We start from the raw sequence: 27363 nt of genomic DNA, 5'->3' as shown, positions 1-27363 counted from the left end.
GGAATTAGAACTCCAGATTAGAGTTGGCTTCTGATTCCTCTTTCCTTGGCATATTCAAGACATTCTGCTTCTCTTGGAGTAGACTTCAACTTAAATGCTACCTTTGAGATTCTGTTTCCATATGCAGTCACTTTGTAAGACAATGGGTTTTTTTAACTCTAGTCTGATTTCAGTGAAACATAACATATTACTTAATAGAAGAAAATCTCTAATATGAAATTATTTGTTTGGGGTAGGGAAGTTATGGTTATACTTTTTAAAAATAGCAAAAGAGGTAAAGGTTTTATTAGAACTTGTAAGACAAGTATGAAGTCTTGATCTTAGACATGCCACATTTAAGTTCCCAGCCCTCCTGGAGATTGAACTCAAAGCCTATACTTGTGAAACAGCATCTCTATTACTACCATACCTGCAGATTATAATTTGATTGCTTATTTTGAGGTAGTATCACTATGCCTGGGCCTGCTTGGACTGAGGTCCTCCTAACACAAGCATAATACATTTTGCCTGGAACTGGAATTCTCTAAGCTCTGTTTTCCAAGTAGATAATATTATAGATTTGAACCACTTATCCAGTAAAGGTATTCAATTTCAAAATATCTTGACATTGCCTATATTTGTGCTTAACATATATAGCTAACCTTAATTTTCTCCCTCTTTTGTTTAGTACTCTGAGTTGAAAACATTGGCTTTCTTGATATACATGGCTTTGTTTTGGATGGAATCACATCACAATCAAAAAAGTCTCACAAAAGTTTATGTCAAAAATCATGGAAAACAAGGCTTCAGGTTGGAAAAATCACTGATCTTTAAGTTATAATTGCAGTATTATTTATAGTGTTAGTCAATGCTTGCTTAAGTATCAGGAGGAAGCAGAAATGTGAAAGATGTCAGGTCTCAGTAGAAATTTTGTAGTTGTCACTTCATGTTGTCTTCCTTCCTTTAAGCTTGTTTCATTAAAACCCTCTGGGTGTATATTGGTTGGACTGATTGTTAATCATCTCTGGAAATAAAGCTGATTTTAAAAGGCTGATGGTGTTGTAAATAAAGGAATGATCAGAATATGCAGAGATATTGTCACAGATTGAGCCGACCAGGTTAACTGCTGAACAGCAAAAAAAAAGCAAAGTTTCAAGTTTGAAGATCCACATTGGAACATATACAGGTATATATACATATACATATACATACATACATGAAAAATTAAATCTCCAGTAGATTATAGAGAAACTTGGAGTGACAGGTATTAAACTATATCAAACTGGTTGCAGGAAAGGTACAGTAAAATATAGATAGTTTAGCATAGATTTTGCATACATTTTGTAGAGGATGAAAGTTCTTCCTTCATTATATACTTTACAAATATCCTTATTATGTTTTAAGTTTTTTTCTGAAAATACCATACAGAGGGGTTACAATTACAGGGACAATGTAATAAGTACATTTCTTATCAAGCATTGTTACCTCCTCCTTTCTATCCCTTTATCATCCCTTTCCATCTCCCTTTCCTGACCCTCTCTCCCATCTTGAGCCAAAGTTGTAAATTTCATTTTTCTACATAACATCGTTTACATCTCATTGTTGCACTGGGTCCACCTGTATCCCTATTTAAACAATTTGGTTTTTTCTTCCCCTCCACAAATTATACCAACATCAAATACAATAAAAACTAGGTTAAGATTTTTCTTATATTGTAGTAGCAGCATCTATAAAATGCTGAAAATTTGAATTACACAAAATATTCAACATGGGTAGGCACTGGTGGCTCAAGGATGTAATCTTCGCTAGTTAAGTGGCTAAGATGTGAAGATCACAGTTCAAATCCAGCCTGCATATGAAAGTTCATTAGATTCTTATCTCCAATTAACCACCAGGGCAAATGGAGTTCCAGTTCAGATTGTATGTCAAGCACTGGCTTAGGACACAAAAACATCATCCAGGCCCTGAGTTTAAGCCCTGGGATCTACAGAAACAAAAATATAAAATAAAACATGGAGTTAGATATTTTATAATGAAGCATAATTTAATATACTCTACATTGTTAGAAAGACTAGATTTCTGGATTAGCTTTATAACCTACCATAATAAGTGATGTTGTCGACTTATTGAACAGAAATGTTGATTCAGATTTACAAGTTTGAAGGTTTCAGTTATGTTCAGTTGGTTTTATTGCTTTGGGAGCCTGTGACAAGACAATAGCTAGGTGGCGAGTATGTCAAAGAGAAAAGCTTTTGACCTAGACTGATTAAAAGATAAAATAAGAAAGTAGTTGAGAGTCTATGTTCTCATAGCTTACACGCTGAAGAACTTAATCTCCAGAACTATTCAGATATTCTCCACAGTCTGGGAGGAAATAGAAAATCATTTTTCTTTAACACATAGGTCTTTCTGAGGCATTCTAAAACCAACTGGCAACACCTTCACAAATGATAATGACTTGTCCAGGGGAAGAAGTAGGTAAATATTTCTGTAAATTCTAATCAAAACTCAGCAGACTAAAAATTTTATGGAATTTCTATTAAAATATTTTTCTTGCAGACGGGGTGGGTCTTTATACTACAAATGTGTGTATCTGTGTGTTTGTATGTGTGTTGTGTGTGTTTGAATAAACTAATACAACAATGTAGCAGAGAAAAGGATTAATGGGGCTGGGAAGGTGGCTTAGTTGTGGAGCCCTTGCCTTGCATGCATGAGGCCCTTGGTTAGATTCCTCAGCACCACATAAGCAAAAAGAAAAAAGCCAGAAGTGGCGCTGTGACTCAAGTGGTAGAGCGCTGACCTTGAGCTGAATAGCTGAGTGACAATGCCCAGGCCAGAATTCAGGTCCCCCAATTGCCCCCCCCCAAAAAAAATATTAGTATGGCCTTTCGTTTTTCTTCTTATACTATGAAAGTCTGTCACAATTCCCAATCAAATCCTATCCAAGATTCAAACATTAATGCTGTCCCAAAAGTTTTGCATGCATGAAAGGCTGGGAAGGTGGCTCAGTGGTAGAGCACTTACCTTACTTACCAAAAGTTTTGCATGCCAATCCAAATATATCTACCTCATTTAAGATGGCCATGGTATATAAAATTTTAAGTCCTCCAATTACGTTTCACCAAGGAAACAACATATAATATTTCTTTAAAAATACCTAGATTGTAGAACACTTTACACAGAAAATTGAAAGAATATACTTTATGGAATTTAATTTAAATATTTAGTCACTGAAATGGATGTTCTATATCCACAACTCAGAGCCCTATTAAACTACATAATTGCAAAACTCATCTATTACCATCTTCCATGAACACAGTCCCTCATGAAAACAAACCAGATGTGGTAAACAAATTAACATGTATGCCATTGTCAAATGCAGCTGTTCTAAAGCATGGAACTGACAGAGCAATTAATGCCTGTAAACAGCTGTTTCTAAGGAGTACGGAAAGTGATTTTTCCACTATAAGTGGAAAAGTCCACAGCTGTTTCAGATTGTGTTTCATTGTTGGCATTTGTGAGATATATTTTGGAAAACACAATGAATGAAAGCATGCTGTTTTGTAAAACTTTGCTGGCAGACACAGCAGGGAAGGAAAACTTTTGACATGTTTCAAATGTAAAGCCAGACAATAGGGTGGGTAAGTTGTGGTATGCAGTTTAAATACAGACTGAAGCAAACCAAAGAATGGGAAAAATTCTTTTTCCTTAAGAAATGCTCTCTGGTTATATTGTGCTATACATTATAATGGTGAAATAATCATTTCTTTGGAAAACTAAGTAAAAAACACTCACCTGTTGAACTTCTTTTTAAAGTGAATCTTAAATGACAAGGATGAAGAAATTTAAATGGTTTCATATTATCCAGTATTACTTTAATTTTTGATTAAAAGTTAAAACAAACTGACAAACTATTAGTCCATGAAGATTTACAGAGTAAGTTTCTGGCATATATTTTATTTTGTTCCTCTTTTTTGGGGGGGGGTGATATAAATATTTTATTTCAAGAAGGCAACTGGTTTTAACCATTACCCACAAAATTTGTGCAGTCATAGAATAAGATTTTTTTTGATTAATTTAAGACAATAGTAGGCTCATTTTCTGCCATCAGAAATATAAAAACCAATGACATTTTCACTGAACAACCACTAATAAAAAATCATGAAATAATATAGTAAAACTCCGTGTCAATTTTTTTTTGTTGGTTGTGGGCCTTGATCTCTGGGCCTGGGCACTGTCCCTCAGCTCTTCAGCTCAAGGCTACCACTGTACCATTTGAGCCACAGTGCCATTTCTGGTTTTAAGGCAGATTATTGGAGATAAGAGTCTCACAGACTTTTCTGCCCAGGCTGGCTTTCAACAACGATGCTCAGATCTCATACTCCTGTGTAGCGAGGATTACAGGCATGAACCACCAAAGTCCAAATCCAGGTGAATTTTTAAAAAAGAAGCTTATTGAAACGTCTAGCTTTTTCCAGTAAACAATCTTATTTTTTTTCAGAATTTACTTATAACTGAGTAATTTTTAGATGTAACCGTGAATTTTTTGTTTGTTTGTTTTTGGTCTGGTCATGGGGCCTAAACTCTGGGACTGAGCACTGTCCCTCAGCTCTTCAGTTCAAGGCTAGTGCCATACCACTTGAGCCACCTTCGCCACTTCCGGCTTTTTACTTTTTGCTTATGTGGTGCTGAGGAGTCGAAACCAGGGCCTCAGGCATGCAAGGCAAGCGCTATACCACTGAGCCAACTTCCCAGCCCATAACCCTGAATTTTTTTTATAGAATTAAATATAATTCTATTACTCAGTATTTCACAAAAATCCACTGTAATTGACTTACCCCAAAAGAAATTATTACATACTATCTCACACACTATAATCATTGCATTCTAAATAGTTTGGACCATTTCATATAAATTCTAGGTGCTATTTTATATTATAAATTCACATCTGTGGTTTTAAACTAAGAAGAAAAGATTTTAGAGGTAAAATCACATATGAATATGTAGTGTGGCTCAATTAAACCAAAAATTGTGAATTCATACAGACAAAATTATTTTCTTTCCACTAAATACGTTGAAGTAATACCATTGGAAATATTGAGGCAGGAAGTGGCAGAATTCAAATCTCATCAAACAATGTCTCTCTTATTCTGCTAACCCCTGCACTAAGAAGATGTCCCTTTTCCCAGTTGTCACAAAACTTGCAGTGTCTCTCTTAGAATTCTATTTGGAAAAGTTCTAAATCACTGATTCTTTTTTTTGTATTTTCTGTTATATAAAACAAAATATAGGCACAAAACAATTGAAATAAAATGCACACATATGTTGAAGTCATCACAGCTGGAAAAACAACCAACAAATTGGAATTTCCCCAGAGCAAAAACATGTTGTGCCCAGTTTATTTTTTAAATTACAAAACCTTCAAACATACGTTAATTTAAGTAGAGCTATAACTGTCTCTCAGAAATAAGGTTGTGTTAATTTGTAATTAAATTCATCTGGATCAACCTAATATAGAAAATCCCTTGAATGGATCAAATTGTTTAAAACAAATGAAGCTGTATATAAAGTAAGATGTGCACATATTTAAAAGAAAAAATGCTACAGTATTAAATCCCAAAAATCATAACATTCTTAAAAATTCAGAAATGCAATTAGTAATTCCAAAATATCCATAATGAGAGCTAAATACTACTGACTTAACAAGAACAAAATGTGCAAATAATAGAATCTGAGCAGTGTACATGAGTGTACATAATTTAAAAATACTCCAAATTATACTGTTTTTAGAAGGTTGAATGTGGATTATCTAAAGGAAAACATCAGCACATTATATAAATGAAATTAAAAATCTCATGAAAAGAGAGAAGAGTAGTAGTTTCTGGAAAATAATATTTTAATAAATGGTGGTCAAAATCTAGTACTGACTAAATTGTATACCTAATTAATTAGATCCAAAGAAGACCCAAGTTACTCGAGCTGATTTGAAACTGTGGCAAAGTAGTAGAATACAACTGTAACATTATTATGGATGTTGACTCTGGCATGGAATTCAGTTCCTCTTTGATCTGACAAATGAATATATGAAAGAACATAACTTCTCCAACTAAATATCAAGACCTAACTAAACATATAACTAGAAAAGTCATCATGCAATCCGTATTGCAACTGGAATAAAAAGAAAAATCAGTCATACTGATTTTGTATTTATTTTATATGTTGGCTTTTTTCAAAAATTATATCCTTTGTCTTGCTTTTTTAAACATTGTGTTAAATGATTTATATCTTGGTAACTAATTTTGGATGCCTCCTTAATATTTGTTCTGGGTTTAATATCTCACTTCAGTTCCTAACCCATGAAATCTTGTTGTTTACAAAACAAATGCTAATAACCACTGTTTTTAATACACAAAATCTCATAAGCATGATTTCAGGAAGCATAGGTTAACATTTTGATATCATGGTCTCATGACTGATGAGGCCTATTGCATGAGTAAAGTTGTACCTACATTCCTCAGCCTAAATTTAGCCACTTTAAAAAAATGTTTATACCTTTATCTGTCACCCATCAGAGGTTAAACCAGAATATAGACTCTAAGGAAAATCATAAGGTAAGAATTGAGCTCTTCTGGATATAAAGTAAACCAAAATGCAGGATAGAGTAACTCATTCGACTAAAGTCAACTTATTTCTCTAAAACATGTTAAGCATTCCCTTACAATGTGTATTATTCTCAAGAAGGGACTGAAGAATGTGAGAAGAGGACTAAGCAAGTATTGTCTTCAAATATACATAATTTAGATTTACCTCTTTATTTCGTTACAGGAATTTTTGATAAAAACTGAATAATTGATTTCCTGGTCAGGTATAATATACTCGAGTTACATATACCAAACCGCATTCAGAAAATGGTACATAGTAATTGAGTAGAAAAATATTCTATAAATAACAAAAAGTATATACCTATAGGATAATATTTTGAAGAGTCAATTGGAAATATTCTAATATAATAATTTGAACAATTTCACATTGACAATAATTATCTAGAATACTTTAATGCTAATTGGACAAGATTGTCCTTCTAAATGAGCAAAACCTATTTCTCCTTTTACTTTATCAGGGAAATATCTAAGCTAAAAATGGAAAATAACATATGAATCTATAACAACTGGAATGAATTTTACTTTTTATTAGCAAATATTAATTTCACAAAAGTATTATATTGTGTTATACACATATGTCCACATAATGTAGCTTGTTAAATTTTATTCCTTTTATTAATTTTATTATCCTATTTTTATACTTGTATTTTATTATGTCACCATACTAACTTATGAAATATTTGAACATATTTACTCCACAATATTTCTCTTCATCTCATCTCTTACTTTTTTCCAAACTTAATCAGTTCCATCTTTACACCTGGGTCATTCATTTTATTTTCTTGGTCTAGAGTCTGCATATGAGAAATCTAATATTTGTTTTTCACAGTATCGCTAATTGCTTTAATATGAAGGTTTCCAATTCTATTTTCTTGAAGATGATATGATTTCATAATTATGTGTGGCTAAATAGTATATCATTGTGTGTGTGTGTATATATATATACATATATATATATACATATATATATATATGTTACAGTTTCTCTCTTCAATGAGTGATTAAGAAACATGTAGTTAATTCTGTATTTATGCTTTTTTATGTGGGAGAAGGAAGGATGGAAATAACGATGTTTGGAATAAGAAACATGCTCTTTAGACAGGCACTCTACTATAAGGATACAGGTGGACCCGTTGCAACAATGTTGCAACAAGTTGTCATGTTGAAAACGAACTTTACAACATTGGTGCAGGGTGGGGAGGACTGGGTGAGGGGTGGGGAGAGGTGGGAAGGGATGAGAAGGGGAAACAAAGGAGGAGGCTACAATGCTTGATAAGAAATATATTCATTATCTTGCCCATCTAAGTGTAACCCCTCTATACAGCGTTTTCACAATAAAAAATAAATAAAAATTTTAAAAAAAGAAACATCTCTCATCTGCTCTTTCATCAGTATTTCAATAATGCATTGTATTTAAAAATAAAATATAATTACATTTGCAAAGGTTTTCTTTTTCAGTATATATATATATATATATATGTATATATATATATATTATTTTTATTACAATGTTACCTTTAGTATGTCATGTGAGTATGGGGATGTATGTGAGCATGAAAATCTAGGCATGTTTGTACATGCAGCTGACTCAAAGGAAACTGGGCGTATGTGAGATACAGGATTCAAATGAAAGTTTGAGACCTGTAAGTTGCTAAATTGATGTATATGTCCAGTTTGTGGAGTGTGATTTCAAGATCACATTTGGGTAGGTTTTATACCACGTAAGTAGATGTTTCTAATCCAAAATCATAAGGAATAAAACAACAACTCTGTTTCATAATCATTCAGTCTTAGTACTCCAGACATTGTAATAAGTGGATAAAATGATTGAAAGTATGGTGGGTCAGTAGTAAGCCTTTAGACACTCTACATTTTCCCCAAAATCTTCAGATGTACTCTTTGGATATAAATTAAAAGTATATTTATCAACATACAGATATAATATGATCTTATATATGTAAATATATGTATATATTATAAGTACATCATATATTTACTTATATTTTAAATGTTTATCACAAATATTGATTTATATCTAAATGTAATTCATCTCATCATAGACACATAGACAGACAGACAGACAGACAGACTGACAGGCAGACAGACGGACAGACAGATAGACAGACAGATAGATAGATAGATAGATAGATAGATAGATAGATAGATAGATAGATAGATAGATAGATAGATAGATAGATAGATAGATAGATAGATAGATAGACAGATAGATAGACAGATAGATAGACAGATAGATAGACAGATAGATAGACAGATAGATAGACAGATAGATAGATAGATGGATGGATGGTCAGTCGTGGGGCTTGAACTATGGGCTTAGGTGCTGTCCAAGTACTCTTCAGATCAAGGCAAGAGCTCTACCGCTTACCGCTTGAGACGTAGCGCTATTTCCAGTTTTCTGGTAGTTTATTGGCGACAAGAATCTCATGGATTTTCCTGCCTGAGCTGGCATTGAACTATGATCCTCAGATCTCAGCCTCCTGAATAGCTAGGATTATAGGCATGAGCCACGGGCACCCGACTATACTTTTATCTGAGATTTGTTAGTGGAACAAAAGGTACAGAAACTATTATTCTTATCATGAAAGGACTTCACACTGACAGGTATAATTACAAGAAGAAAAACAATAACTATTCACAGTTGCACAAAAATACCTTAGGTGCCTAGCAAGACAGCATGCGTTTCCAGAAAATGCATGTGGTGTGAGCAGTTTGCAACCCAAGCGACAGTGGAAGATATTGGACCCTAAAAAAACCTGCCAATTGCGTAAACACAACCCTCTATGACATATTTAGCAAGGCCTATCTTAGAGATTCTTTTTAGGGACATGATGAAAAAATTTATAGTTTAGTTGCGATTACAGAACTCTTTTACACATATCACTCAACCATTAACTATATTTAACATAGTTCCTATTGCTCTAACTTATATTTTCTTGGCTCAGTAAACTGTTTTTTGTTTGTGACAAATTAGCTGTTCAAAAACATAGACATGGGTTTTTAATATTTTTGAAATTACTGTCTGTATAGTGTTGTATGAGATTAGCTTCTCTTTACCATATCAGGAATAAACTTAATCTGATTCAAACTTGGAAAAAGCTAGCTTGTTCTCTCTCCTAGAAAACCATCTATATAAACTTCTTTACATGTAAACAGACCCTCATTTACTTGCAAAAGTCTGTCAGTGAGTCAAACCTAACTCACCCAAATGAGGTGAATTCTTTTCTCATGCTTCCTTTACATTAAAAATGGTAAGAACTGTTCAGTAATGTGCATACTTTTTAGTATGAAGTGTGACTCCCATTTTAAATAATATAAATCAATTAGAGGAATTAGTTTAAGATGTGAAAGAGCCTTAAAAAGAGTCTTGGGCCTTGAAAATTTTCCTGGGTATGAATTTTTGGAGAAATATCCCTTTTCAAAGACAAAGGACCCATTTTTTAAAAAAATATTGTTCTGGTACTGGGGTTTGAACTCCTGGCCTTGACCTCTATCTGGGCTTTAATTCTCAATGTTTGCTCTACACCACCTGAGCCACACCTTCACTTCTTCCATTTACCACAGGTGGAGAAAAGAATCTCTTAGGTTTATCTACTTGGAATAGCTTCGAATTGCAATTGTCAAATTTGAACCTACCAACTATCTAGGTGTAAGCCACTGGTGCTGTGCTAGAACTCACTTCTTAAGAATAAAAAAAAAATCACAAAAAGAGGAGAAAAAAACATTTGTTCAATTATTTATGTGTTGTCTGATAAACCTAATCACTTGCTACTGGAAGAGAAAAAGAGAAAAGTTAGAGATGAATATGCAGGAGAGAGACACAAAGAAAGAAGAGAGGAAGGGAGGTTAAATGAGGGGAGGGGAGTGGAAGGGAGGATACGAGAGGTCCAGGTAGCTGAGTAGAATTGTCTACTCCTCACTTAGGTTTTGTTGGACAATCAGTACCTTTGCATTTATGTAGCCAAAGCTATTATGTTTGGTATTAGTAAGCTGGGATATAAAATACCAGTTTACGGGTAATAACCTATAAGTGTGCTTCCATCTGCACCAAGGAAGCCAGAGTTAGGTTACTGTCAGAGAGAAGGCAAGAGGAAGCAATTTAAGTGATTCTGAGAAACAATAATTGACATGCCAGGAATGCTCCCTTGTATGGTGAAGTCAAGCATCAATCTTGTTCCCTGCTCCAGTCTTCCTCTCAACAAGAAAAGCAGAAACAGAAGAAGAAGGAAATATCTGAGTAATGATCATCACTCTGTTTACCCTTATCCATTGGTTTCCAAAAACATAAAGTGAAAGGAGACTTAACCTGAACTAGTGGGGAAAATGGGAGGAAAAATTTCAGTCTAACTTATTGTGAAACTTTTAAAATAATTGGAGCAGCATTTCAAATACTGAAATAAAACTTTTTAAATTATTAACAGAAAGTAATTTGAAATTTTTCGAAAATTTAGAAGACTACAGGGCTCACTACATTGTGTAAACTGAAAATTAAAACTGATTCCTGCTTCTATTATCAGAAATTGAAGATCGTCCCTAAACTTCCAATACTAGGTAAATTACCCTTGATATTCACTTATACTGTGTGAATATAATTCAGAAAATATGACTTTAAATTTAGACTTCTGAAATGACAAGCGATGGGAATTCATGATAGATAACATAATGCTAAGAGCATGGAAATTATTTCCCTTCCAACTTCAGTGTGTAGAGAATAAAAATGCTCTATTGGATGGCCCTGAAAGTCCAATTCTAAATTTAGGACAGAAGGTGAATAGTAAAGGAGATCTATCTTAGCCATTCTGCGATTAGTTTTGTGGAGAAATATACTCATTTATGTAGGTCAAACCTGGAAGAGAGGATGTGGCAAGCCCATAGCCAAATGCCAAAGTAGAGATGTCTAACAAAATACCATGAATTTGAAACAAGTCTTAAAAGGGGATCTGGGCTAAAAGGGAGTAGAGTAGAAGAATGGAGAGGGAAATGGTGGACTAATACATTCATAACATTCAATGTACACGTCAGAATATAAGTAGGAAACATGAAGGGATAGGTGGGTTTGGGGTAAGGGAAGGAAGAAAAATGTGAAGTTTGACAATGATCCAGATGCACTGTATATTGAAATGCACATACACTCTATTCAACACTGGCATGATGAAGCAAAACCCCTCTGCACAACTAGCTAAACATAAATTTTTTGAAGTTTTAATATTCAGAGACCAGAAGCATAAACCTTTAGAGATTAATAAGAAGAGAATTGGCATATTGTTGAGGCTTGTTTCCCTTTCAATATACAAAATTTAGCGTGTCAAGTCTGCTGAAAATGTAAATTTTATTTTGCCTATTCTTTTATGCAAATTGCTTAAAATGTAGAGAACCAAATTCCAATATCCCTTCATTTCCAATTTAAAAAAGTCTTATGCACCTTTAAGTTTCTCAGTTATTTCTAAATACCTTAATGCAATGCATTATTGGAACTAATTTGATTCCATATTTAAATTTATTGTTTTGCTGTTGTTGTGAAAGTACTACACAAAGGGGTTTCAGTTACATGGGCAAGATAATGACTACATTTCTTATCAAGCATGGTAGCTTCCTCCTTTGTTTCCCCTTCCCATAACTTCCTGTCCTCTCCCCACTCCCCAACCAATCCTTCCCCCCACCAAAATTTTAAAGTTTGTTTTCTACATAATGACTTGTACATCTCATTGTTGTAATGGTCAAACTGTATCCCTATTATTTAAACGATTTGCTTTTTCCCTTCCCCTTCACAAATTATAACAACATCAAGTACAGTGAAAGCAGGGTTTTTTACAGTGGGGGAGGGACATACAAAGCAAAAAAGAAATAATCTTTTAAATGTGTTAGAAACAATCGCATTACAGGAAAAATAAACAATTGAATATATATCTTAGGTTTCATTTCCCTAACAACAACTTGTCTGACAGTTTCTGTTTGTCTCAGACATAGACTAGTTATTGCAAATAAGGGAAAACATGGCACTTAATGTTTCTTTGGGCCTGGCTTACATCACTTAATATATTTTTTTCCCTAATCTTTCCATTTCCTAACAAATGGAGCAATGTCATTCTTTCTGATGGAGACATAGAATTCCAGTGTGTACATTTACCACATTTTCGTGATCTACTCATCTACTAAGGGTCATCTGGGTTGATTCCATATATTAGCTATGGTAAATAATGATGCAATAAACATAGTTGTGCTAGAAGCTCTAGTGTGGTCTTGTTTGTGAACATTTGGGTAAATACCCAAAGTGGGATTGGTGGGTCATAGGGGAGCTCTATGTGAAGACTTTTGAGGAACCTCAATAATTAATTCCAAACTGGCTGAACAAGTTTAGACTCCCATCAACAATACATTAATGTTCCTTTCTTACCACATCCCCTCCAGCATCTGTTGTTATTAGAGTTCTTGAATTTTGCTATTCTAACTGGCTTGACGTGGTATCTCAATGTTGTTTTGATTTATATTTCTTGTATGACTCGGGAGGTTGAGCATTTCTTCATTTGTCTACTGGCCATCCTTCTTTCTTCTTTAGAGAACATTCTCTTTAAGTCTTTAGCCCACTTATTTATCTTCTTTGAAGTTTTTTTTGGGGGATTTAATTTTTGAGTTACAGGTATATTTTAGATAAGAGACCCTTGTCCATTTTATGGCTAGTGAAGACCTTCTTCCAACCCGTAGGCTTTCTATTAATCTTGCTAGCTATGTCCTTTCCCATGCAGAAGCTCTGCAATTTTATGCAATCCCATTTGTCCTACTTTTCTTTGATTTGTTGTGTTTCCAGGTCTCTACTAAGAAAATTTCAGCCTGTGCCAACAAGACTTAGGTTTTCTCCTATTCCATCCTGTAATGTATTCAGAGTGTCTGCTTTGACTCTGAGGTCTTTGATCCATTTGGAGTTGATTCTGGTTCAGGGTGATACATATGTATCTTGCTTTAGTGTTCTACAAGTTGTTTACCAATTTTGCCAGCACCAATTACTGAAGAAGCTGTATTTCTTCCATTCTATTTTTTAGCTCCCTTATCGAAGATTAGATGGCTATAGTTCTGTAGGTTCATTTCTGGGTTTTCAATTCTATTCCATTGGTCCTGAGGTCTGTTCTTGTGCCAGTACCAAGCTGTTTTGATTACTATGGCTATGTAGTTGAATTTGAATTTGTATTGATATTCTTCCAGCACTGTTCTTTCTGTTAAGGATCATTTTTTGCTATTCAGTGTCTTTTATTGTTCCATATGAATTTTTTGATTGCCTGTTCTATTTCCTTGAAGAATGAGGTTGGAATATTGATAGGAATCACCTTGAATTTGTAGATAGTCTTCGGAAATATTGCCATTTTCACGATGTTGATCTTTCCAATCCAGAAGCATGGGAGTTTTTGCTACACTCTAAGTTCAGTTTTGATTTCTTTTTTCAGTTTTTTAAACTTTTCATCATAGATACCCTTCACTTCTTTGGCTAATTCTTAGGTATTTTATTTTTTGTGGAGCTATTACGAATGGAGTTGCTTTCCTAATTTCAGCCACACTTTTCTTATTGTTGGCATACAGAAAAGCTATTGATTTTTGAGGATTAATTTTACACCCTGCTACTTTGCCAAAGTTTTGAATCAGCTTGAGTAATTTTGGAGTGGACTCTGTGCGATTCTTTAATTACAAGAACATTTCATCTGCAAAGAGGGAGAGTTTTACTTCTTCTTTCCCTATTTGGATCCCTTTTATATTTTCACCTTGTCTTATTGTTGTAGTTAGTCATTCAAATACTAGATTGAAGAGAAGTGGAGAGAGTGGGCGTCCTTGTCTCATTCCTGAGTAAGAGAAAATAGCTTTAGTATTTCACCATTAAGTAAAATGATGGCTATAGGTTTGTCATATACAGCCTTTATTGTATTGAGGAATGTTCCATGGATTCCTAATTTTTCCAGAACCTTCATAATAAAGGGGTGTTGGATCTTGTCGAATGCTTTTTCTGCATCTATTGAGACGACCGTGTGGTTCTTATCCTTGCTGCTGTTGATGTGATGAATTATATTAATTGATTTGCATATATTAAACCAGCTTTGCATCCCTGAAAGGAATCCTGTTTGACCCTGATGTATGATTTTTTGGATGAATTGTTGAAGTCAAGTGGCCAAAAATTTGTTGAGAAACTTTGCATCAATGTTCATAAACGAAATGGGTCTATAGTTCTCTTTCCTTGATGAGGCCCTTCATGGTTTTGGGATGTGTGTTATGATGGCCTCATAGAATGAGTTCATTAGTGAACTTTCTCTTTCAGTTTCATTGAAGAGTTGGAGGAGTATTGGTGTGATCTCTGCTTTGAAGGCCTTATAGAATTCTGCTGTAAAACCATTTCGTCCTGGGCTTTTCTTACATGGGAGGTCTCTTATTGCTGGTTCTATTTCAATGCTTGGTATAGGCCTTTTAAGATAGTTTGACTCATCTTGGCTTAGTTTCGGCATGTCAGTATTTGCTAGGATAAGGTCCATTTCTGCCAAGTTCTCAAACTTATTAGTTTAAAGGTTTTAGAAGCATTCCCTTATAATGTTCTGAATCTTAGTTGTTTCTCTGATATTTCCATTCTTATCTCTGAGTTTATTTGGGTGTGTTCTCTTCTTTTTCTGATAAGTTTGCTAAACGTCTGTCAATTTTGTTAAATGTTTTGAAGACTCAACTCTTTGGTTTCTTGATTCTTTCTATTTTCTTTTTACATTCCAATTCATTTAATTATGATTTAATTTTAATTATTTATTTGCATCTACTGGATTGTGTTTATCTTGATGCTCTTTTTCAAGGAGGCTCAGATGTCTCATTAAATTGGTTTCACATCTCTCCAATTTGTTAATGTAGGAACGCAGAGGTATAAACTTGCCTTTGAATACTGTGTTTTCTGTGTCCCAGCGGACACAGCAAATTGGTGTGTTCATTTTTGTTGAATATCATGAACATTTGAATTTCCTTTCTAATCTCTTCCATGACCCACTTGTGATTCAGTAGTGTGTTGTTCAGGATCCATGTATTACATGACTTTTTTTGGTGGCTTTTGGTGTTGAGTTCTAATTTTATTCCCTTGTGGTCTGAGAGAATGCAAGGTATAACTTCAATGTTTCTGAATTTGGACAAGTTTGCTTTGTGGCCTAAAATGTGGTCTATTTTGGAAAATGTTCCATGTGCTGTGGAGAAAAACGTATTGTCTAATGCTGCTGGGTGAAATATTCAGTAGATGTCTGTTAAATCTACTTGGTTTATGCAGTTTTTTATATCTGCGGTTTCTCTATTGAGTTTTTTGCGAAATTCAGCTATCTAGTGGGGAAAGTTCTGTGTTAAAGTCCCCAACAATTAATGTCTTTGGATCTATGTGGGATTTGAGGGAAAATAGTGTTTCTTGGATAAATTTGGGTGCTCCATTTTTTGGCAAATAGATATTTAGAATTGTAATATCCTCCTGAAGGGGTAATCCCTTAATTAGCATGTACCGAACTTTTCACTAATATTAATTAAAAGTCTATTTTATCTGATATTAGGATTGCAACTCCTTCTTGTTTATGGGGACCATTTGCTTGGTAGATTTTGTTCTAGCCTTTATAATTGAAAATGTTTGTTTTTGTGGCCAAGATGTGAATCCTGAAGGCAGTAGATAGAAGGATCTTGCTTTTTAATCCAAGTAGACACACTTTGTTGCTTAATTGGAGAATTAAGTCCGTTAATGTTGAGATAGAACTCAGAGGTATTTGGGAGTTCCTGTCATTTTATCCAACTTGTTAGGGGCTGCCGCAACTGTATTCTTATGGTTCTTGGATTCTCAGTTTGGGTGCTGTTTCTTGGCCTTTATTGTGGTCTTGTTGGTTTTCTCTGTGTAGGACATCTTTAAGATTCTTTTGTAGGGCTGGTTTGGTAGAGATATATAGTTTCAATTTTTCTTTGCCATGGAAGTGTTTTATTTGACCTCCGATTATTAAGGAGAGTATAGCTGGGTAAATTATTCTTGGTTGACCCATGCTTGTCTTTACGGCATGGCTTACATCATTCTAGGCTCTTCTTGCTTTGATTGTCTCGGCTGAGAAATCTGAGGTGATTCTAATTGGTTTCCCTTTACAGGTGATTGATCTTTTCTCCATGACAACTTTAAGGATCTTTTCCTGGATCTGAATTGATCCTGTGCATATTATAATGTGACAATGGGATATCCTGTTCTGGTCTGGTCTATTGGGAGTTCTAAAAGCTTCTTGTATCTGAATAGGCCTAACTTTTTGCATGTTTGGGATGTTCTCTCCTAGGATCTTGTTAAACAAATTTCCTAGACCATTGACTTCTGGCTCTAGGTGCTTCTCTACACACATTTTCCTCAGATTAGGCCTTGTAATGGTGTCTTCCAAGGGTTGAATGTTGAATAGATCTATCATATTTCTTGGATTTGTCTTGGATGGTTGTATGTTCTTTCTCTATAATATCTAGGCTGTCTTCTATCCTCAGGATTCAGTCTTCTGCATGGTCTATCCCACTATCCAGACTTTCTACTTTTTTTTATTTCCTTATAGTTGTTGGGCTTTTATGGCTTCAAATTCTTTGTTGGATCTTTGTTTTAGATCTTGTATGAAATTCTTTACTTCCTTAATTTAGTGTTCAGTGTTTATTCTCAAAAAACTTAGTTGATTAGTTATGGTTTCCTTGGGCTCCCATTTCTTCTGTTGGGATCCATTCAGCATTCCCTTTGTGGACTCCCTGACTTCTTTCAGCTCTCTGTTTATGGATTGCATGAATGCCTCTAGTGATCTCTGTCTATTCTCATCCCGCTCTCTCATTTTCTGTATTACTCTTTGATTAGCTTCCTCACCTTCATGCAATTCCTGTAGTTCTCTTTGATTGATCTCAGCCTGCTCACACAATTCCTTTATTTCTTTTTGAGTGTAGTCAAACTGCTCAGGCAATTCCTTTATGTATCTTTGAGTAGCTTCCTCACGCCCATGAGCTTCCTGTTTTGATCTTTGGTTTGCCTCCTCTCTCTCCCTATCATGATCACACAGAGTCCATTGCAGGTTTTCAATCTTTTCATTTACCATGTTTACCATTAGTGTTTGTAGAGCTTTTTGGGAGCTCTCTTCTGGATTATTCATTATCTGTTCTGTCCACTGATTATCATGAGTGGAGTTAAATGTATATGTAGAGTCCAGTTTTCTGAGGATTCACTCATCTGCCTAGGAATTCATGCTGGCTGTTGGAAAAAGAGCTCAAGTAAAGATGCCATTTAAAGCCTTATAACTTTACTCTTTACCAGGGTATTCTCTTGCTACTTTGGTTGTTGAGAGTGTCTACAAGACTAAGAATTCCGTGAGAAGAAGGGAAACACCATATGACTTATACCCAATTGACTTGCTATCACTTGTACAGCATTTTGTAAGTCAAATCTCTCTAAAACTACCAGTTTTAAGAGATAAGAGGAGTGGTAAAAGAACTCTTAGAGACAAATACATCTTCAACACATATTGTTCCAAGTATTCCGTTTAGGCATATTCAATAACTGGTGAAACTTATGTTGGCTGTAATTATGTGTCTTTCTCCATGTGTGCATGTATACATGTGTATATGTATGTGTGTGAATAGTAACATATATGTGTACATTATGGCTTATATCATCATTTATTCTTTGCTAATAAATAAAGTAAGGAATCCCTAAAGTTTTAACAGAAACTGTGTAGTTAAAGTCTTAACTCTTCACTCTGCTTCTTTACACAAAGACTTTGCAAGTCCTCATTAATAAAGTTTCCATAAACTCTGAAATGTACATACTTAATGCTTAATGTCTGCTACCATAAATCTTAAATACTTTATAGAAAAGTTTTATACTTGCCAAATAGTCCTATTTTTTGGCATATATAAGCAAAATCCCCAAAGTAAGCATATTTAAAACATTAAAACTTTTAACAAACCTTAACACTTTCTGCAGTGTTCATTTTGACAGGTGCCTTGTATAGAATAATTGAATTTCTCCTCCTACACATCTCTTGAACAATAAATATCCAGAATTATTTTGTTTTTGGCATGTCTATCTTGATTTTATTCTTAAATGTGTGCTTATGTAAGAAATACATGATTCTAAAATTTCACAACAATTCTTTTGAACTTACTTTTTGTTGAATTGTCTAGTTTAATAAAATCAATAAAAATTATACTTTATATATAAAAAATGTTTTATGCTCAATTTAGCATCACATACACTAACATTGGAACAATACAGAGAAGATTAGCACACCCCAGGCGCAAGGATGACATAAAAATTCGTGGAGCGTTCCATATTTTTTACAACAGATGCTGAAAGGTATGTGGACACAAGGGAACCGTATTGCATTCTTGGTGGGAGTGTAAACTTGTTCAACTACTTTGGAAAGTAGTATGGAGTTTCCTCAAAAGACTCCACATAAACTCCTCTATGACACAGTAATCCCACTTCTGGGGATTTACCCAAATGATAATAAACAAGACTATACTAAAACTACCAGCACAACTATGGTTATTGCAACATTATTTACGATAGCTAAGATATGGAATCAACCCAGATGCCCCATTAGATGAATGGATCAAGAAAATGTGGTATATATACACAATGGAATTCTATGTCTCCATCAAAAAGAATGACATCTCCCAATTTGATAGGAAATGGAAAGACTTGGAAAAAAAATTATTTTGTAAAGTAAGCCAAGTCCAAATAAATATAGGTCCCATGATTTCCCTTATTTTCAATAACGAAAATATGTCTTGGATAAGCTGAAAAGTTCAAAAGATAAGTGCATATATCCAGATAAGATGATGTTAAAGAAATTGAACCCCAAGATAGGGACACAAGTGGATTTTTTTGTTTCTTGCTATTGTTTCTAACGTACTTATAATGTGCGATGTCATTTTTTTTTGTTTCTTTGTATGTTTCTCCCCATGCTATAACCCCTGTTTTCTCTGTATTTGAAGTTGGTGCACTTACATCTTGTATGTATGCTTCTCTAATTTGGGGAGGGGAAGGGAAAAAATGCTCAAATAGGGATACAGGTTGACCCATTGTAACAATGAGATGCACAAGACACTATGTTGAAAAATGAACTTTACAATTTAGGCGTAGGAAGGAAGGGTGAGGGGAGTGTACTTGTGGAGGTGGGAGGGAAGGGATGGTAGGGGAAATACAAAGGAGGAGTTAACAATGATTGTTAGGAAATATACTAGTTTCCTTGTTCATGTAAATGTGACCCCTCTGCACAGTATTATTACAATAAAAAACATATAAAATGCTCTGAGATGGAAGAGTTTATTTCCTCTATTTTACCCATATAATATCGTTAACAAAGAAATTAATGCAGAACACTGATATGAAGGTAATTTGAATAAATGTGTGTGTGTGTGTGTGTGTGTGTGTGTGTGTGTGTGTGTGTGAGTGCGGCACGGCACAATCAAACACATGCGTGCATGTAAACACACGCCATGCATGTATATTGGCATGCTGAGAGTTTAAAATCAGGTCTTCAAGGTCTTGCTAGGCTTTTACTATCTAGCTACGATATAAGCTACATCTCAATTCCTGGCTCTTTGCTAATTCATTAAACTTTTTGAAAAATAATTTCATGACGTGTTTTTTTTGGCCCTGATTGGCTCCCAAGTGTTATCCACAGATCTCAGTCTCCTGAGCAAATATTCAGAGTAGATAGGATTATAGGTGTGACCAGCCAGAACAAGGCTTTTAGAATAATTTTTAAAATAAAAGAAAATTTACTTCAAGGGAGCCTGTTTTTTCATCTCCTAATTTGAAAGCCTTTTGGAGTGATTTTATGATAATTTAATTTGTTTGGGGATTGTTAAAAGATAGAAAGTGATGATATTTAAAAGTTTTAGTACTTTTTAAAAAAGAAATTGGAACTGAGGGACAGAAGAAATTTGGCTGTCTTCGGACATCAATTTATAAGCTCAGCTCTGTGCATGATAACCCAATGTCACCAACGCAGTCTGTGTTGAAGACAAAATGTGACAGAAAACAATCACCATGGGCAATATTTGCTACGCTCTTATTTCTTGGGCAATATGAATATTGAATTGAGAGTATAAAGAATGGAGAGATTTTACCCACCTTTTTGGTATTGCTGAAAGACTTTTGGAAACTTTGACTCATTTCCTTCCTCACTGTGTGTGTCTTTGGGCCATGCACTTACTGTCTTTAACTACAATTTTTCCCAACACTACAATGGTAATAACATTAGCATTATAGAAAATGTTATCTTAAGTATTAAGAGAATAAAACTTGTGAAACACTTAACATAAACCTATGAATGATCTTTGAGTTTAGCCACCATTCTTTTTAAAATACTAAAAAGAATGTGATAAGTAGTACAGAAACCATTACACGTAGTGTGAGCAACCAGAATTAATATCTACTGACCATGCTCTGCGTCCAAGGAAGCCAGGTGTATAACTTCTTATGCTGTAAATCAAACTGGTTATCTTATGTCATGATAGTGTAAAAATATCAGGGACAGAACGATGAGGGAATGTTGTAGACTGAGGTGAAATCCATATGAAAATGTGCAAAACTGATAAAACATGGAAGTATCTGAGCAGTATGTTGTGTTTTACATCATTTAAGTTACATCGCAAAGATAAGGAAGACCTAGAAGAATAAAATGTCTTTTTGATAGTCTATAATAGGTCCTTAGAAGGATGAACACTTTCCTCATTCTTGTAGAGGCATCGTCAGATGAGGGGAACTATATTTTTTGTTTGCTTCCTTCCATTTATTCTTCAGTTTGAAATCTGAAGAACATGAGACTGAAAGAAACCAAGTGAAATTAGCCATGTAGCCTTCAGAAAGAACAATCAAAGAAAAATAAATAAAATATATATAGCCTTGTAAAAGGTCTAACTACATTGAGTTATATAGTCTCAAGCGTGAACAGAAAATGATTTAAAAAATATGTTAATAAAAATTTAAAAATGTTTGGAGCTGCTTAATCTTTTTCCTTTCTACTACTATGAATTAATTATTGATTTTCTATAGAGAGATTAAAGATCAGATTAACAAGAAACTTGATTAAAAATGGACAAAAGTTCTGAATAGACATGTTTTCCAAAAAGCCCAGAAAATCGCCTGTGGATTTACAAATTTGTATTTAATACAACTTCTATGCTGGCTTAATGCTTTGTGAGCAGAAGTCATTAGAGAAATGCAATTCAAAATTATTATGATATTACTTCTTAACTATTATAACTCTCATCAAAAATACCCAAAGAACCAGGTGTGGTGGTAAAGGCTTGTAATTCCAAGTGATTGGAGGATGGAGTAAAAGGATTTGAGTCTAAGGCCAGTCTTGGGTACTGCACACAGTAAAAACCTGCCATTTAAATAAACTCAAAAGGTAATAATGTTGGCTGGCGACACTGTGGAGAAAAGGAAATTTTCTACACTCTTGGTCAAAATACAGGTTAGTGTTCTCATTGTAGAAAGTAGTATGCAGTTTTCTAAAGACATCCAAAGTTGAAATATCATCTGACCCACCAATCGCGTGATTATTTCTCTCTGGGTAACTCATAAATATATCTGTAGTTCATTGTTATTCACATTATTCACAACAACAGCCAAGATATAAATCGAAGTCCAGTGTTCAACTACAAACTAATAAAGCAATTGTGGGTACATGCACAAATATCTTTTTCTGTTGATCCCAAAGTATTTTTTATTATTTTCCTGTTTCCATTTCATTAACCTCCAAATTGGAAATCCAGATATATGATTTAATTTAACCAAAACTACTTATTGAGTATAAGGAACTTCTACTCTCTACATTCTTCCCACTAAGATCACCAAATATGGTGAGTCTGAAATAGTCTCTTTTTGATCTATGTTAATATTCTTTACAATATGAGTGAAATGTTTAAAAAGTAGTATTTGTTTTAGCTTAACTGCTCTGAAGAGACAATAAATGATATTATCAAAGCTTAAAAATGATTTGATTTTAAATTTAGAACTCTGGAAATTGTTTTGACCACTCTGGTTACTGGAGCTTTCACTACAACCTCATGAGACAATTTATACTGATAAAGCAAAAATCTGAGGTTAGACATTTATGAATAAAAAATCATGTCATTCTGAATATGTAGAGCTACATATAAAACATAAAAAATTAGCTTTTAAATACCTGAATATGCTAGTACATTTAATTGCAGGGTAAATACTAGTTCTGAAATGAGATAAAATTGCACTTATTTTGAAATATAAACCTAAGTATTTATTTGAATAAAAGAAAATGTTTAAAATATCACTCATTCAAGAAATAAGATGTAGAGTTAGTTGTTTTTCATGCCAATTAAGTTCTCTAAACTTACTACAAATATAGATTAGTAAAACTAATTCATTGCTTTGTAGGGAAATAGCATTGTTTCCTAAAACTCATGAAAATAACTTCTTCTGAAACAATTGCTAAGTAACAGTTTTATATTGTTTTGTCATGGAACCTTATTCGATAAATTTTTATTCATTAAGTTAAATAATTGGACAAAAATATAAATTATGCATAAAAAATGTTTATCTAACACGAGATTATTTTTTCAGAAGACCGATCATGCCTTTCTTAAAGAACACTAGAAGGCAGTGTTCTTTATTAATTTTTAGTTATTTTGTTAATGGATATTAATTGTCAGAAGTGACAATTCCATAATATATTTAACATATTTGATTATACTCCCTCTATTTCCTTCTCATTACTCTTTCCTCCAAAGATCTTCTGTTATTCACATAAAATTACATCTTCATATATGCACATATAAACTAACTTGGAAGATTTAAGCTAAACTGCAAGTTAATTCAAGATGTACAGTGAATTAATAGGATTAACAAAAACCTGAATATCTTTTGTTAACTTTTGAATTGAGCTATTATTATTATTATGGCTAAGGTTAGGATCCCAGACAGAATTAGAATTAGGATTAGAGAAATAGAAAATTTAGGTTCATCAAATGATGACCTATTGCAACAATGATACTCACAAGACACTATGTTGAAAATGAAGTTTACACCAAGGGGAGGGAGGAGAAAAGGAATTGGGGAGGGATGTGGTAGTGGGAGAACAAGAAAGAAGTGGGTTACAATGCTCAACAAGAAACGTAATCCTTACCTTATACATGTAACTAATCCCTCTTTAAAGCATCTTTGCAACAAAATAAAATTTTTAAAAAATAATAAAAAATAAAACCTGACAGGAAATAGAAAAACATTTAAAAATTTATGTTCAAAATGCAAGTAAAATTTAGACCTACACGCTGAGCAAGAGTTAGGATAAATATGAAAAAAGTGGCTTGTTATTAACACGATGATTCCGTTATATGTAGGTTTAGGATTAGGCAAGGTGTGCCAGTTAGAGCGGGGTTAGGATGAGAAAAACATGTAAGACATTGTGTAAAACTGCCACATATTTTAAGAAGAATGAATGGCAAGAATGATTGAAAACCAGTCTCTGTTACTTCAAACGTTCAGATATAATTTGGTTTAAAGTGTGAGATACTTTTTTGTTCCAGTTAGGGTTAGGGAAGGATAAGCTTTAAGGTAAATTTTAGTTTTCCAATTAGAAGTAGAAGCCAAAAAAATGTGCGATTGAATAGAATCTAAACAATTTTCCTTACATTAACCATTTGGTGTTAAATTCCGAATGTGATTTGCATTAGGTTTCTGGTTAACCGGTGTTGAGGATAGAGAAATGGGTTAAACTAGTGGCTCGCACCTATTATCCTAGCCACTCAGGAAGCTGTTTTCTGAGGACCGCAGCTCAAAGGTAGCCGAGGCAGGAAAGTCCATGAGACTTTTATCTGAAATTAACCACCATAAAACACAAAAGCGGTGCTATGGCTCAATTGGTTGAACGCAGACCTTGAGCTAAAGAACTCAGGAATCATGCCCTGGCCCAGAGTGCAAGCCCCATGATCGACAAAAAGAAAAAAAAAGAAATGTTAAATATTAAGTAAAGGTGAACCTATTTTTCAGATTCCAGGAATTCAGGAAAAGCTGGGATAATGGACATACAATGTATTTCTTAATATCAGGATTTGAGATCAATGGGTATAATGATTCCTGTTATGGAACAAAATACATTCAAAGTTAAGAGTGAAAAAATCCGTAGGGTTTACCAAAAACCTGCAATTTATTTCAAGAATTACCAGTGGAATTTCAGTTAGGCTTGCACAAAACGAGCATTTTTCATACATTTTAGAGTTGGGATACGATTAGTGTCAAGGTTATGGTTAGGATTCCAGCCATGGAGTGAAGGAGAAAATAAATGAGGGTCCAATTGAAGGTAAATTTTAATATAAGCCTGATAAGAATTAGAATGAATGTAAACTAAAGTATTGCTTTTAATATTAGAATCTACTTACAATTAGGCTGATGGTTATTCTCAATGTTCCAGTTAAGAAAAATTAAGTTTAGGGTTAGAAAATGACTAAGATATTGGAAAAATTGTAACCTATGTTTGGAAGGATGAATGAAAACTAGTGTACTTGTGTGTTAGTATTGTCATATAATTTGGATTAAGATTAGGGTCAGTATTTTTTTTATTATATTTACTGATTATATTTACTGTTATGAATAAGAAAGCTTTTAGTATAAAATTGTGTTCACTAACAAGTAAAAGCAAATATGTGAGGCTGAATAGTAACTAGAACATTATCATTATATTTACTCCTCAGTGATCATTCTTGTGATTAATGAGAGTTTTCCAGTCAGGTTTATGTTGAGAGTTAGCGTTAAGTAATGGACTAGATGGTAAGAAAATCTGAAACTGTTTTCAGATACAGTGGTTCAGGAAAAGGTAGAATCAATGGAAACTACAGTATTTTCCTGGTAAGAGAATTTGAAGACAAGTAACATAATGGCTCATGTTAGGGAACAACATAACTTTCGAGGTAGAGTCAGAAAATTTGCGTGAATTAGGGCAAACTGAAACTCATTTCCAGAGTGAAAACTGGAATATTCATTAGAATGATTAAAAACTAGAGTATTTTTCTTAAGCATTAGAATTGGATTATTATTAAGGTGAAAGTTAGGTTTTTAATTCCAGCTAGGCTTACTGTAAACATTAGGGAAATGGAAAATTTAGGGTCAAAGTGAAAGTAAATCTTAGAATAACAAGTAGAGTTAGAATTAGGATGAATGTGAAATGGAAAACTGCTAATAATATTACGATTAGAGTATGATTTGGGTGAGGGTTAACATCAATATTCCAGTTAGGGTTAGGGTTACAATAAAGACAAGATAATGAGTGAAACTACAACCTATTTTTAGAAAGATGAGTTGAAGTTAGGATGAATAAAAACAAATGTATTTGTGTGGCTTTTAGACTCCAAAGGCCATTAGTTCTAGGTTTAAGTTTACTTTCCTAATTCCGTTTAGGCTTAGGGTTAGGGAACGGTAAGCTTTAAGGTAAAACTGAGTTTCTACTAACACTTTCAAGTAAAGTAAGTGCGAAATTTAACAAAAACTACAGAGTTTCCCTAATTTTCCTATTCAGGGTTCAATAGGGTTAAATTTAGAGTTAGGTTTCTAGTAAGGTTTAGATATATCATTAGGGTTTGGAAGGAGAGTAGATTTTAAGTAAACCCGCAGCTTCTTTTTGGATATACAGGAGTTCAGTAAAAATTAAGATCAATGGAAACTATGGTATTTTTCATGATATGAGAATTTGAGGTTAATGATTCCTAATAGGGAACAAGATAGATTTCAGAGTCCAGGTTAGGAAATCTGTAGGATTTGGAGCAAATTGCAAATCATTTCAAAGACAATGGGTATCTGTAAGGATGTATCTAAACTGGAATAATTTCCATTAATTTTAGGATTGGGTTACTATTATCATGAAGGTAACTCTTAGGGTTTTGACCAAGATTAGAGTTAAGATTAGGGAAATTGAAGGTTGAGAACTTGAGAGACTTACTTCATTTGTGTATATATATGAACTATTCTAAGGCTTTAACTCAAGGCTTGGGTTCTGTTCTTGAGCTTTATTCTGTAGGCTACGAGCCACGAATCCACTTCCAGCTTTCTTTGGCAGTGAATTGGAGACCAGAATCGCACAGACTTTCTTATCCAAGCTGATACTGAACTGAGATCCCCAGATCTCTGACTTCTGATTAAAGTTAGAATTAAAGGCATGAGCTACTAGTGCCGGGGAAAGTGCTTGACTTTTATTGATTGTTTTTACTTATGTTCAAGATCAAGTCTTGAATTCAATATCTGAGAGCGTTGGTCACGAGGTAGCCAATGCCACTTGAAGCATATCAACTAAAATGATTATGTTAAATAGCTGGAAATCATTAAATTTTCTTCAGATGATAGGCATCATTACTGTTGTTCTAAAACTCATCCTAACGAAAAAATATTTATAGACCCTAGAGTTGATCTGTGCACATTCTCATGCTTTGCCTCTAATTGCATAACATTTTAGGGACATGATTTTTAATCATTATTTTGAGTTATCATTAAATAAAGCAGTTAATGCGTACAGTATACTTTGATCAATGCCAACCCTTTCAACATTCTCATCCATCCCACCTCTATGAAAATCTTTCTTCACTTTTCTTAATTTTGTAGGAAATTTACTGGATTCCTCTCTACTGTTCCTCCAATTCCTCTTCTTCATTCTATCTTTTCTCCCTTTACCTCTCTTTTGACTAC

At 33.9% G+C, this 27363-nt stretch overlaps 1 non-coding gene across 1 annotated transcript; it reads left to right on the top strand.

Annotated features, from left to right (window-relative positions):
* Positions 1-18868: 18868 nt before the first annotated feature.
* On the top strand, positions 18869-18975 carry LOC122128122. Its single transcript, XR_006151371.1, has one exon. It is a non-coding gene; the product is annotated as a U6 spliceosomal RNA (small nuclear RNA).
* The last annotated feature ends 8388 nt before the right edge of the window (positions 18976-27363 follow it).

Source organism: Dipodomys spectabilis, unplaced genomic scaffold (genome assembly GCF_019054845.1).
Source record: "Dipodomys spectabilis isolate Male_0828 unplaced genomic scaffold, ASM1905484v1 ptg000323l, whole genome shotgun sequence".
In the NCBI taxonomy this organism is placed as follows: domain Eukaryota; kingdom Metazoa; phylum Chordata; class Mammalia; order Rodentia; family Heteromyidae; genus Dipodomys; species Dipodomys spectabilis.
Note: the sequence above shows the minus strand (reverse complement) of the source record. Positions and strands in the feature narration are given on the sequence as shown.